The sequence below is a fragment of the Syngnathoides biaculeatus genome, chromosome 5 (assembly GCF_019802595.1).
Source record: "Syngnathoides biaculeatus isolate LvHL_M chromosome 5, ASM1980259v1, whole genome shotgun sequence".
Taxonomy (NCBI): Eukaryota; Metazoa; Chordata; class Actinopteri; order Syngnathiformes; family Syngnathidae; genus Syngnathoides; species Syngnathoides biaculeatus.
In genome coordinates this window covers 16,187,756-16,201,758 of record NC_084644.1, presented here as the reverse complement: position 1 = coordinate 16,201,758, position 14,003 = coordinate 16,187,756, and positions in this window count along the sequence as shown.

Here is a 14,003-nt window from a genome sequence, read left to right as displayed (position 1 = left end):
GAAGCTATCTCCACTGGGACAGAACTCCAGTATCGAGGGATACCACAGTGTTGTGAACCACTTTGCTCCCAAGATGTATCACTTTGGATATTATGGGATGAGAAACCGGTAAATGACAATGACTGAATTAGTCTGTAAGGCATCAGTTAACTTTCAATATTGTGTTTGATAGATTATGCTTAGAGCCACTTCATTTCAACGAGAATGCTCAACAGGCTCAAGCAAAAGACAAATCTGGCAGTTTGATGTTCAACATAACCTTTCCAGAGGCAAAACAAGGGCATCACACTGTGAAGAAGATAATGCAGGATTGTAGATTTGTGGAGCCCCCCACCACCACCACCATACAAACAACAACAACAAAAAAGCAGAACGACACAAAGAAAAACCCTATCAAAGTATAATATTGTAAGTATAATTACTCTGCAATAATATTAAACCTGTTAAATTCAGGCTAAAACTCACAAAAAAGACAGCCAAAATGTAAAGTAAAAACATTTATGGCGTAAAGTTTATGTCAGGGCCACTCGAACAGCTTGACAAAAATTTGACGTCAGTCAAAGGATTCTTCCACAGAAGTAGAATAACTTTAAACGCCAACAAGGAAGGAAAGACTTTCACTATGAGGCTTGCTACTTGCACATTTAACCTAAAAGATGAAGGAGAAAACCAGGACAGCAGTATCTAAATATGTATGAAGTAATGTAATTTCCAAGTTTCAGGGTATGTGGAACGCCTGTTAGAAGAGCTCCGGACCCTCTATGTGGATGCGGACCAAACGACTTCCTCTACTGACCCCAAGCACCACCACCTCTCAGCAGCCAGGACGCGAAACCAAGCAAAGAGTTGGTTATTCGGGATCATTTTTCAAGATTTTCAAATCAAAGCTGTGGAAATGAAATGTTGTGAAAATTTAAAAAAACTACAACTTTGAAGAAGCCGATTTAAAAACTATGTCCAATTTGTTAAACTGAAACAAAATTCTATCCTGATGGAACTTTAGCAGCAGATGTTTTATGTTACAAACGTCATGTTGCATGACGCAAAAAAAGTAATGCCTTAGTCTGGTCTGTTCAATAGTCATTTTCTCAACTTGTGTGAACCTCTAAATATGACTTCCATGGTGAAAGCAAGGTGAGGTGGCATACTCTGGATTTGAACTCTTCAGCTCTTAATGACATTTTTTTAAATAAAACAATATCATATTGAGCATGTGCATATACAAATGTTTATTGTTTAACATGTTGCTGTATTAAGTCAGTCTTGACAAAACCATCCTGAACAAATGACAGTTTCATCTTCAGTGGTTTGTTAAAAAATGACTTGGTTTTGAAACTTTTTCAGTGCTGTGATACAGATGATATCAAAAATTCTTCAACCATTTCACTTACTCTAATTAGAGTCAACTTGAAAGGCAAATTTTGCACCAGAACAACAAAAGACATTTGAGAGTCGAAACTGTCACATAATGCCATCAATGTCCATCAATTATTTGTCCAGGATCAACGCCCACACTTACTTTCATGCAAGGAAAAGGGTAATGTTCATCAGCTGGGCATAAATCCTGTGAACACGGCATCATCTTCAAGTCCTGGGGGTGGAAATTCTGCTCGGATTCGCTGCACAGCACATGACGGTATAACAACCCTGTTGCTCTTGCCAAGAGGCCCCCAACACCATTCCCAGGCTGTCTCCAATACAAATGTGTTTAGGTAGACTGGGTGAAAGCCTTCATGGTTAACAATACAAGACAAGGCGGTTCCATCCACATTCTGGGCGGTTTCTGTTATTTTCTTTACAGCAGCGGAATTCTCTCTGGGAAGGTACTGGCTGGCAATTTCCACATTTACACCTGGGTAAGAAATATCTTCTTCTTTCTTCTTTTCCTTTCTCCTTGTCCCGTTAGGGGTCGCCACAGCGTGTCATCTTTTTCCATCTTATCCTAACTTCTGCATCTTCCTCTCTAAACCCAACTGCCCTGATGTCTTCCCTCACCACATCCATAAACCTTCTCTTTGGTCTTCCTCTCGCTCTTTTGCCTGGCAGCTCCATCCTCAGCACCCTTCTACCAATATACACACACTCTTGCTTCTGAACATGTACAAACCATCGAAGTCTGCTCTCTCGAATCTTGTCTCCAAAACATCCAACTTTGGCTCTCCCTCTAATGATCTCATTTCTAATCCTATCCGACCTGCTCACTCCGAGCGAGAACCTCAACATCTTCATTTCTGCTACCTCCAGTTCTGCTTCCTGTTGTTTCTTCAGTGCCACCGTCTCTAATCCGAACATCATGGCCAGCCTCACCACTGTTTTATAAACTTTGCCCTTTGTCCTAGCAGAGACTCTTCTGTCACATAACACACCAGACACCTTCCGCCAACCTGCTTGGACCGTTTCTTCACTTCCTTAACACACTCACCATTGCTCTGGATTGTTGATCCTAAATATTTGAAGTCCTGCACCGTCGCTATCTCTTCTCCCTGTAGCCTCACTCTTCCCCCTCAACCCTCTCATTCACACACATATATTCTGTTTTACTTTGGCTAATCTTCATTCCTCTCGTTTCCAGTGCGTGTCTCCATCTTTCTGATTGTTCCTCTGCATGCTCCCTGCTTTCACTGCATATCACAATATCATCTGCGAACATCATGGTCCAAGGGGATACCAGTGTAACCTCGTCTGTCAGCCTATCGATTACTACTGCAAACAGGAAGCGACTCAGAGCTGATCCCTGATTCAGTCCCACCTCCACCTTAAATTCTTCTGAACATACAATGTAAAAATGTACTTACCCATCACTTCTTCATCGCCCCTGTTTCCTTTACCGATATGTCCATTACAATCTGCACCAATCACAACTCTCACTCTTTCTGGGATGCTCAGAACTACTTCATCTAGTTCCTTCTACAATTTCTCTTTCAACTCTAGGTCACATTCTACCGTTGGGGCATAGCCGCTAACCACATTATACATAACACCCTCAAACTCAAATCTTAGTCTTATCAGTCGGTCTGATACTCTTTTCACCTCCAAGACATTCTTAGCCAGTTCTTCTTTTAAAATAACCCCTACTCCACTTCTCTCACTCTGTGGTAGAATAATTTAAACCCTGCTCCTAAACTTCTAGCCTTACTACCTTTCCACCTGCTCTCTTGGATGCACAATATATCAACCTTTCTCCTAATCATCATGTCAACCAACTCCTGAGCTTTTCCTGTCATAGTCCCAACATTCAAAGTCCCTACACTCATTTGTAGGCTCTGTGCATTCCTCTTTTTCTTTTTCTTTTGCTTGCTGGCATTTTGGCTAACACAAAGGAACAACGAGCTACCTTCCCGGAGGTAAAACTAATGGAAACAAGCGAGTCTACTTGGGGGCGCCTCTGTCCTTTACATCACTTCCTGCTTCTTCTCGAAAACAAATCCCTCAAGAGGATTTTCATGGCAGGAGTTACAAAAAGCTGTATACGTCAAAATCATGTTTTTGGGTGAAAAAAACATATAGGTCCATATTGGCTGCCGATTTTTCATTAATAACATACTAAAAATCATCCATTTCATGACAGCAGCCCTTTAAATGCCTGTCTAATTACAGTCCCAACGTGAAACAGCTGTGAGCGGTGACAGGTGTCACTGCCCAGATCAGTGGCATCGCCACGCCCCTCTTGGCAGTGGCCAAGCCTTGCTCATGACAATGTCCTTGCATGTGTCTGCATACACATGCAAGTAAATTGACATTGTGTTGCATGCACAATTACCATCAGAAGTGTCCTGTAATTGGTGTGCTCAGGGCCGAGCTCTCCATCTCACCCGCCCAATATGTGGAGTCAGGTTCAGAGGCCCACATGAGAATCAACTGATGGATGGGAAAGCACACCCACCGAGGGATCCGAGGCAGTCCACTGGCCCCATTGAGGAGTCAAGAACGGTCTGCCACAGGGGCCTAATGCCGCCCAGCCAACCTTCCCCCACCGCCACACATTCTCCACCCCCAACACTGGAGAGTGAGGACCAACCTCTCCAAACCTGCATGGTCCGCCAATGGAGCCAGTCCCCCCATCACCCTGAGCCAGAGGGTGACACAGTGTCCCACACAAAAGGGATTGAAAATCGTACCTTCCTACAGAGATTTCTGTACTAAATACATGTCCTAACCTAACCTAACCTAACCTAACCTAACCTAACTCAAACAAAGATGAGATGAGTATGTGTAATGCATTAAAAAAAAAGGTGCTCGTGTACAGAAGGTCGAACATACGAAAAGATGGCATAGTTCCTTTTTTGTAGAAAAGTTCTGACGTATCAAGAGTGAAATGACCATGAAGATGTGAGGTGCTTCACAACAACTTCATGGCTAGCGTCTGCATGTTTGTGATTCGGCTCTTGGTCATTTGGTGACACATAAAGTTGATGTTGGGGAACTTATAAGAAATAAATCTGCACAACACAGACACATGAACAATAAGCACTGATGAACAATTATTGTGTGACAACATTTGATAAACAGTGTAAAAGAGATCAACCAGTTTATTGAACGAATCACAAATATTTGTGATGACATCTATTAATTCATCAAGGTGATATTTATGCTGCCTATTGCCCTCATAATCTCTTCTATTGACTGCAGCACATGCAATGAAAAAAATATTACATCGTTTGCACATAACTAAAATGTCTTCAAATAATTTTTTTTCGGAGATGAGAAATAAATTTGTCATGAACGGGGCTCGAGGGTGGACCCAAATGCACGACTCCAGAGACAAGCAGACAGTGCAGAGGAAACCTTTATTCGGTCTAAGGTCAGGGATCAGGCAGACAGTCCAAACAAGCAGAAGTAATAGTACGGCAGGCTTACGAGGGTGGTCATTGGACAGGCGTGGGTCGGTACATGGAGAGCAGAAGTCAGGCAAACGGAAGTGCGGGAACGAGGCATCAAGGACGACGATCTGGCAGAGGACAAGTTGTCACCCGGGTCCTATATATACAGGGAGGCATCAGCTGGGACAAGGTGCAGGTGTGCACTGACTAATTGGCTGGCCACGCCCAGCCTGGGCAGGAAGCCAGGAGCATGACAAAATTGTCATACAACACATTGTCATCACACACATCAAATTAAGAAACTCCAAAGGACTCTCTTTATCAGTGTGCACAGGTGAGGACACAGTCAGGCGGGCAGCAGCTGTTATTCAAGTGTAATCAAGTCGGAGATGCCAGGAACGGTGAAGGAATCCTCCACATCTGTGACACCAGAGACTGTGGATGATTCCCTAAAACATGGAGAGTGTGACTGCAACTGTGTGCCCTCTCCGGTGTATGAAAATAATAAATTGAACAATCAAACAGGTGTCAAAGCTCTTGATATTGTTTTTAGTATGCTGACATGCTTCTATTGGAATTCAAACGATGTTTAGTAATACCATATGTACAACCTTTACGCATCAATTTTTATCCCATAGGGCTAAGTGTACGGGACTGAATGAACACATTTGTTGTCTGTTACTAAAATGCATGGGATTTACCTGGGGGTTAATCAGAGTCAGCCCCATGTGCTCCCACCACCACAAAGAGAGCAGTGTCACCCGTAATTGCAGCGAATCTTTCCTTGAACGGGGTGAGGCACTCCAATCCGGTTCGTCCTCCTATTTTGGCCACACTTTGCCAGTGGGCAGCTGTCCCCTCCTTCACATCCACCTAAATGTCTGACCACTTGTTTTTTAGTTCAATGTGTGTAAACTGTGATAACCCCACAGCATGACAGGCGCGCACACAGTCTCATTCACTCTTCTTTTGCTTGTTGTTGATGCTGTGTACAGTTAACCCATTTGAGTCGACAGTTACTGCAATCATTGGTGACACTGTTCTCTCAGGGGTGGTTGGAGCACATGTGGCTGACTCTGATTACCCCCAAGGTAAATACAAATATTTTTATAACTCACAACAAATGTGTTTATACATTCATTTATATCATGTCAGATGAAATAAAAGCAATGTAATAGCGCCATGAATTCTGTGGTGAGTTCACAGTTTGTGTTGTTGTCAGGTTGACCAATTAGACATTCATTAAACTGGACAAAAAGGAAGCAAAGACACCAGTTCAAGTTTTGCGAGGAGAGAGGAGAGGAAATGTCTCATACAATTCACCACTGCATTCTCTAATTATCCTCTCCTCAGTACTTCTGTTTATTTAGTTTCAAAACACCCTTATTTACATGGATGTTACAAAAAGGAGACGGCAAGCAAAGCACAGTTAGAAAGAAAGTGTAGTTGTTTGTTCATGTGTGTGTGCATGTATGTGAAAGATTGATGAGTACGTGTTTGGTCATCGTTTCTTTAACAGGCAACAGGTGTTCAAACAGTTCTGATGATTCGATGTTTTTGTTGTTGCTATCTCCGGCTAGGCAGCTGCCACGTTATCTCGAGCAGAGCAAAGCATTTCTTTAGTGGAAGCAGATGTATGATAATTATATTCAAAATTATTCCTACATTTCCCCCATTTATCCTACATTTCCTACCGCGTTTTCTAGAGCAGAGCAAAGCATTCCTCATTGCAGGCAGAGCAAAGCATTCTTCATTGCAGGCAGGAACAGTTACTGAATAAGAGCAGAGCAAAGTATTTCTTCATTGCAGGAAGAAGCAGTTACTTAATTATATTTACAATTATTTCTACATTATCCCCCTGTTTATCCTACATTTGCTCAAATCCTCACATCATCTAATAGATCACCCTTTTGGCTTTATTCTACAGAGTCATATTTATGAAAACAAACAGTTACACTCAGAGGAAAATATAGCACTAATTACTTTTAATCTTCTGGATTAGAGAACAGGTCTGGAAGAGAAGTCATAACGTCATCATCGTGGTCAACAATATCACTGTCATTGCCCTGTTGTGCCAATAGTGGATATATTTCTGCCAATTTTGAATTTGTCGGGGCAGTAGCAGTGTTTATAAGTCAGTCAAGTGATGCCCTTATACAGGGAATACAACAACATCCATACATACAACAACAATGTTTAGAATAGCTGCAAACATAGCTATCGAAACTAGGACAGCGTTTGATGTTTTCCTCCTCAGTAAATATTGGAAAACGGACACTTTTGTTGATAGCGTCTCAGCTAGGCTAACTTGGGCCGGGCTGCTTCGACATGAATGATACGATTCCAATTTTGGTAGTAAGGGTGCACAGATGGTGGTTTTACACCATTGAAGTCGTCGACAGGAGCGTTGCACGTCAAATATTCACAACATTCGGTCGAAAATCTATAGGATTTATTGAATTACGATCGGGCTGGTCAGAGCCTTCTGTTTAAGCTGCTTCCAGTTTGAAGACCGGAAGCGAGTCCCTAAAGACTGGAAGCAAGTCAAGTGCATTTAATTTTTCTTCAGATAGTTTGTCAGATCAATAATTTTTTTTTGATGAAAAATTTAAAATAATCATGTTCTACTAATATCAGTTGAAATTGGAAATGATCATTCTCGACGGCGACAGGAGCTGGGGAGTTCAGATGGGCTACCCGGAACTGGAAAGGCTTCGGAATGGCTGTGATGGTGATGGTGGCGGTCATGGCGTTGGTCCTTCTCTCCGTTGTCCTCCTCACTCCTGATGTTTCCCAACCGCTTCATGACCTAGGCTTGGCAGTGACTGATCTCCGGCCGCCTCATGATGAAGCCTCGGTGGCGACCGGCCCTGGCCAACTCCCGACTATGCCTCGGCGGCGACCAATACCCGGTCGTTTCGCAACCGTGTCATGGGAGGACTTCGTCTGGAGCAATTGCATGCCTTTGTCTGGTTCCTGCTTTGCCGTTGGGTTCCTCCTCGAAGACGCCCACCCGAATCACCCCGTAGGGACACACCTGCGCCTCATCCTCGTTGATTTACCCCTGTATTTATAGGACCCAGGGGAGGACTGGTATTCGCCAGATCATCGCAACTCATGCCCAGTTCCTGCACTCCTGTATTGTTGATCGTGAACCCTGGTGTACCGACCTCCGCCTGTCCTCTGACCGACCCCATAAGCTTGACGTCTTTGATACTCCTGCCTTCTCTGATCAATCTCCCATGTACCAACCCCTGCCTGCCCACGCACCTGCTCTCTAAGCCCGACGTCCTAACTACCGCTGTTCCACTTGACTGTCTGCCTGATCCCCGACCTTGGAACGAATAAACACTTTTCCCAAACTGCCTCTGCGTCTCCGGAGTCCTGCATTTGGGTCCTCCTCTGTACCAATGGGTCGTGACACTGTGGTCAGATCAGTGTCATCCATCGAAGCTATATGGCTCATTCGGAGATTCAGATTACAGCATTTACATGCCCATCAGAATATTTTTAAGAACAATTTTGTGTTTTTGCATACTAACAATGAAAATGTCAACAACAACAACATAAAAAACTACATTGCTAACCAAACCAAGCCAACTATCCACTATACATTTGAAAGCTCGCTTCCAACTTTGCTTAATTTTTTTTAAATCCACAATATCTCCTCTTTGTTTTTTGGTGTAAAACTGAATTATTGCTTGTGCTTGCAGAATATCTTTAGCAATGCATGTTGAAAGCTGAATGATGCTCCCAAACAGTTTTAAGGTTAAAGTTATGTTGCCTCCTATATTTAAAATACAGAATTAGCTTTTTGTGTACTGTATTGCCTGTGCTTTCTTCCTCGATTTGGCTGTACTTAGGTGGAATTTTAACATTACATACCATCTATCTTGCACTTTCCAGTTTTACCACTTTTTCTTCTATTAATCACATACGCCGATATTCATGGTATCTTAAAGCAACAGCATTTCTTTTTTTACTTTGGCCATTATTATCAAGAGTAAACGTAAGCAGCATTTGTAACTCATCTTTGCTCTACGTTGCCCAGATTGTGTTGCTAACTGAAGCACTAGTGGTGGGCGCTGTCATTATAAACCACATTGATGGGCTGCATAAGTACTGTAACTTTTGTAATTATGAGTGTACCCCTTTAAGAGTGGAGGTGGAAGATGTAAGGTAAACAGTCAGGAAAGAATGTGGCCGACCAGCAGGTCGTTGTTAGAGAAAGTTGCATATGCTGGAAAAGGGAGCCGGGCAAAATAACCTTGTTTTTTTGTGTGCCTCTTTTATTGTAAGCGGTAATGTTATATAAATAAATCATGTAAATTTGTCGTTATTCATGCCTTTCCTGTTCGACTTCAAATGTTCATTCTGTACACTTTTTAATCAGACTAGTCAGTGCCCCCACAGAGCTGTGCCAGGTGCCCTTTGCACTCACACATTGTAAACAAATGACTCTATACGAGTCCACGTTAATAATGATCGAATTTTCAGAGGACACAGCTAGTCTTGGCTTTCAGCATAGAGACATTCACTCAGGTGCATATAACTCTGAAATAAAGGAATTTGTTCAGTGGTGTGACTTAAACTACCTTGTGTGACCATCAATGTGAAGAAAATAGAGGATATTGTCCACCTCTAAGCAGAAGACAATTAGGCCAGTGCTTATTCACCATGAACCCATTACTCAGTTCTGCACTATAAATGTTCGCAGTACACACTGATATTGCACTTACCTGTAGGGTCCATGTGAAGGGTCTCTGCTATAGATTACAATCGAGACTATACATCTTCTTAAGACCGAGGGTCTTTGGTGTTGAGCAGAAGTTTATGTGTTTGAGAGTCTAATTACGTATGGAATTTCAGTCTGGTATGGTATCTGAGCATGGTGGCGCAGCTGTAAAGCTTTGGTCTCACAGTTCTCAGGACCGGGGTTGAAATCCCTGTGTTAGGTTGATCACCTAACTTGCTGGAATAATTGCACAAATAACGGACAAGAAGTCGTCTTTCTTCTGATCAGGAGGACATGAGAGACAGGCCAGTTACATTCCCCAAACACGTTCTGAACCAGCCTCTCATGTACTTTTTTTTTTTTTTATTAGAAAACACAAGGTCAAAAGGAGGGGTGAGCAGATGAAATGAACAAAGGCACATTTTTTGGTGATGATGGAGTTGTCCTTGGCCACTTCTAGGAAGATACTATTGCATCTGTGTGTAGGAGCTCGTCCTGTGAACAAAACTCTTGTTTGTTTGCAAGGATGATAGTTTGGGTTTGTTGCAAGTCCATAATAAATATATTATGGATAATTCTAACTTCCCCTCCTGTTTATTATGTATTTGCACAAATTCTTACATTGTCGAGCAACTTCTTCTAACGAATAAATTTTTATGAAAACAAATACACGCACGCAGAGAATAGAAAATCATCATCGTCGTCACTATGATTCTTCATCATTAAAGGATACATCTCCGCCACCTATTCGTTCGTGGGTGACATAACAGTGTCAATAAGTTTCACAATGAGAGCACGGAGACAAGGAATTCAACAACATCCACAAAAGATCAAAATTGCTGGAAAAACAGCAATCAATACTAAATTTGAGGACAACAGGGCTGTGCATCTTCCAAAGGTATTTCATCCAGGTCTCTCATCAGGTGTCAATACCGGAATGAGCCGTTCAGGATTCGAAGCCCCTCGGTGGCATCACTCCAGAGCTGTGTGTTGGCTTCACTGCGCAGCATTGTTCTCTGAACATAGCACAGATTTCTCCTCTCTCAGCCAACCTGTCAACAGCAACTCCACTTCTGTTAATTCATAAACAGACATCGGATGAACAGACAAATGGTAATAATCAAGTTATTGAAGCACATTAACCTGTTACATTTTTTTTTTCAATTTATCAAAGACTGTTACCTCCGCATCACCATCAGATGTCTGTATGTGACAATGACTTAAATGAATTATTAATCACAAAAAATGGTTTTGCACATCAGGTGCGGTTCCAATAAATCATTAGAAAACAATGTTTTTTGTTTTTCAAAACAAGTTAGTGTATACATAGAATCCCATTTTTTCTTCATTATCAGGTTCCGTTCCTCTCATAAATTAAATTTTCTTCACCGCTTCTCCTCATAAGGGTCGCGGGAGTGCTGGAGCCTATCCCAGCTGTTATCGGGCAGGAGGCAGGGCACACCCTGAACTGTCCTCCAGCCAATCGCAGGGCACATCGAGACAGACGACAGTTGCACTCACAATTACACCTAGGGACACTCCAGAGTGTCCAATCAATGTTGCACGCTGCTGGGATGCGGGAGGGAACCGGAGCGCTTGAAGGAAAACTACACAGGCATTGGGGGAACATGCAATTCCACACAGGAGGAGCAGGGATTAAACCCGAGTCCTCAAAACTGTGAGGCTGCGTCACTGTCACACCTCTCCTCTGACATGAGAACTCAATTATTATTTTGAAACGCCTGTTGCAATTTGAAACCAATTTTCCTCATCCAATTTAGTGTTTAAATAAGCAGTCACTCCCTTTCAACCTCGAAACTCTCACAAAGGCAGGTTATGGTATTTTGGGACCTGCACAAATTAAGGAATTAAGGATTGTTTGGAAGACACATAAACCCTAGTTCAATTCGCAAGTACACATTTTGTAACACTTGCAACTCTCATGGCATGATTATTGTCACAAGAATGTGGTTTTACATTTACAGATCTACCATCTTATTTTAATTAAGTCAAATTCCTTTTTTCCTTTTTGGATGCAGTTATCTAATTTGTTTTCTGGGACCTTGGGTGATTCCCACAGGTACCACTTGAGCAGAAAAAATAAAATCCAACATCCAACAGCAAAATTGAACTGTTTAGTTGCCATTATAATAGCTGAGTCACTCCCCTAAATGCCTTGGTCGGGGTGTTTTCTTCACCGGATTGAGGCGGAAGGGTTCTAAATACCACTACCCCCTGTGTAAGCGGACTACAGCGACCTTGGCAGTGGGAATGAGAACAGCTATCTGACAAATAGCCAATAAAACACATTAGTATTAACAATGGTTTCAAAATCAATAACCTTCTTACTTCTTCTTCTTTTCCTTTCGGCTTGTCCCGTTAGGGGTCGCCACAGCGTGTCATCTTTTTCCATCTTAGCCTATCTTCTGCATCTTCCTCTCTAACTCCAACTGCCCTCATGTCATCCCTCACCACATCCATAAACCTTCTCTTTGGTCTTCCTCTCGCTCTTCCACCAATATACTCACTCTCTCGCCTCTGAACACGTCCAAACCATCGAAGTCTGCTCTCTCGAATCTTATCTCCAAAACATCCAACTTTGGCTGTTCCTCTAATGAGCTCATTTCTAATCGAGAACGAGAACCTCAACATCTTCATTTCTGCTACCTCCAGTTCTGCTTCCTGTTGTTTCTTCAGTGCCACCGTCTCTAATCCGAACATCATGGCCAGCCTCACCACTGTTTTATAAACTTTGCCCTTTGTCCTAGCAGAGACTCTTCTGTCACATAACACACCAGACACCTTCCGCCAACCTGCTTGGACCGTTTCTTCACTTCCTTAACACACTCACCATTGCTCTGGATTGTTGACCCTAAATATTTGAAGTCCTGCACCGTCGCTATCTCTTCTCCCTGTAGCCTCACTCTTCCCCCTCCACCTCTCTCATTCACGCACATATATTCTGTTTTACTTCGGCTAATCTACATTCCTCTCCTTTCCAGTGCATGTCTCCATCTTTCTAATTGTTCCTCTGCATGCTCCCTGCTTTCACTGCATATCACAATATCATCTGCGAACATCATGGTCCAACGGGATTCCAGTCTAACTTCATCTGTCAGCCTATCCATTACCACTGCAAACAGGAAAGGGCTCAGAGCTGATCCCTGATGCAGTGCCACCTCCACCTTAAATTCTTCTGTCACACCTAAGGCACACCTCACCATTGTTCTGCTGCCATCATACATGTCCTGTACTATTTTAACATACTTCTCTGCCACACCAGACTTCCGCATGCAGTACCACAGTTCCTCTCTTGGTACTCTGTCATAGGCTTTCTCTAGATCCACAAAGACACAATGTAGCTCCTTCTGACCTTCTCTGTACTTTCCACTAGCATCCTCAAGGCAAATAATGCATCTGTGGTACTCTTTCTAGGCATGAAACCATACTGTTGCTCGCAGATACTTACTTCTATCCTGAGTCTAGCCTCCACTACTCTTTCCCATAACTTCATCGTGTGGCTCAACTTTATTCCTCTATAATTCTCACAGCTCTGAACATCACCTTTGTTCTTGAAAATGGGAACTAGAACACTTTTCCTCCATTCTTCAGGCATCTTTTCGCCCGCTAGTATTCTGTTGAATAAATTAATCCAGTCGGATTCGTTTGTCACTGATTTAATTCATAACTTCTATGGACAGAATTTCTCTGTGCAGGAAAGACATAGGGGGTGGCCCAAGGATTCCATCTCTTCTTTTTGTAGATGATCTCATTCTGTTGGCTTTATCAGTCCGTGATGTTCAACTCTCAATCGAGCGGTTCGGAGCTGAGTGTGAAAGAGCTGGGATTATATTAGCATCTCGAAATCTGATCCCAACGACCTCAGTCGAAAAAGAGTGGAGTGCGTTCGCTAGGTTGGGGATGTCCCAAATGGAGGAATGGAGGAATTCAAGTATCCTAGGGTCATGTACAAACATGAGGGAAGAATGGAATCCGAGATCGACAATGACGCAGACTTTGTATCGGTCCGTTTTGGTAAAAAAAAGAGCTAAAATGGAACACAAAGCTCTCAATTACTGGTCAATCACCCATGGTCACAAGCTGTGTGTCCTGACCAAAACAAATGGCTGAAATCAATTTACCCCGCAGGATATCCACGCTCTCCCTTAGAGATGGGATGACAAGTATGTTCATCCGGGTAGAGCTCAGATCAGAGCTACTGCTCCTCACCATTGAGAGGAGCCAGATGAGGTGGCTGGAGCATCTGATTAATATGCCTCCAGGACACCTTCCTGGTGAGGTGTTCAGGCCACATCACACCAGAAGGAGAGTCCAAGGATGATCCAGAACATGTTGGAGGGACTATATCTCCCAGCTGGTCTTCAGAAAGCCTTAAGATCACCCTAGAAGAGCTGAATGAATTAGCTGGGCAGAGGAAAGTCTGGGCA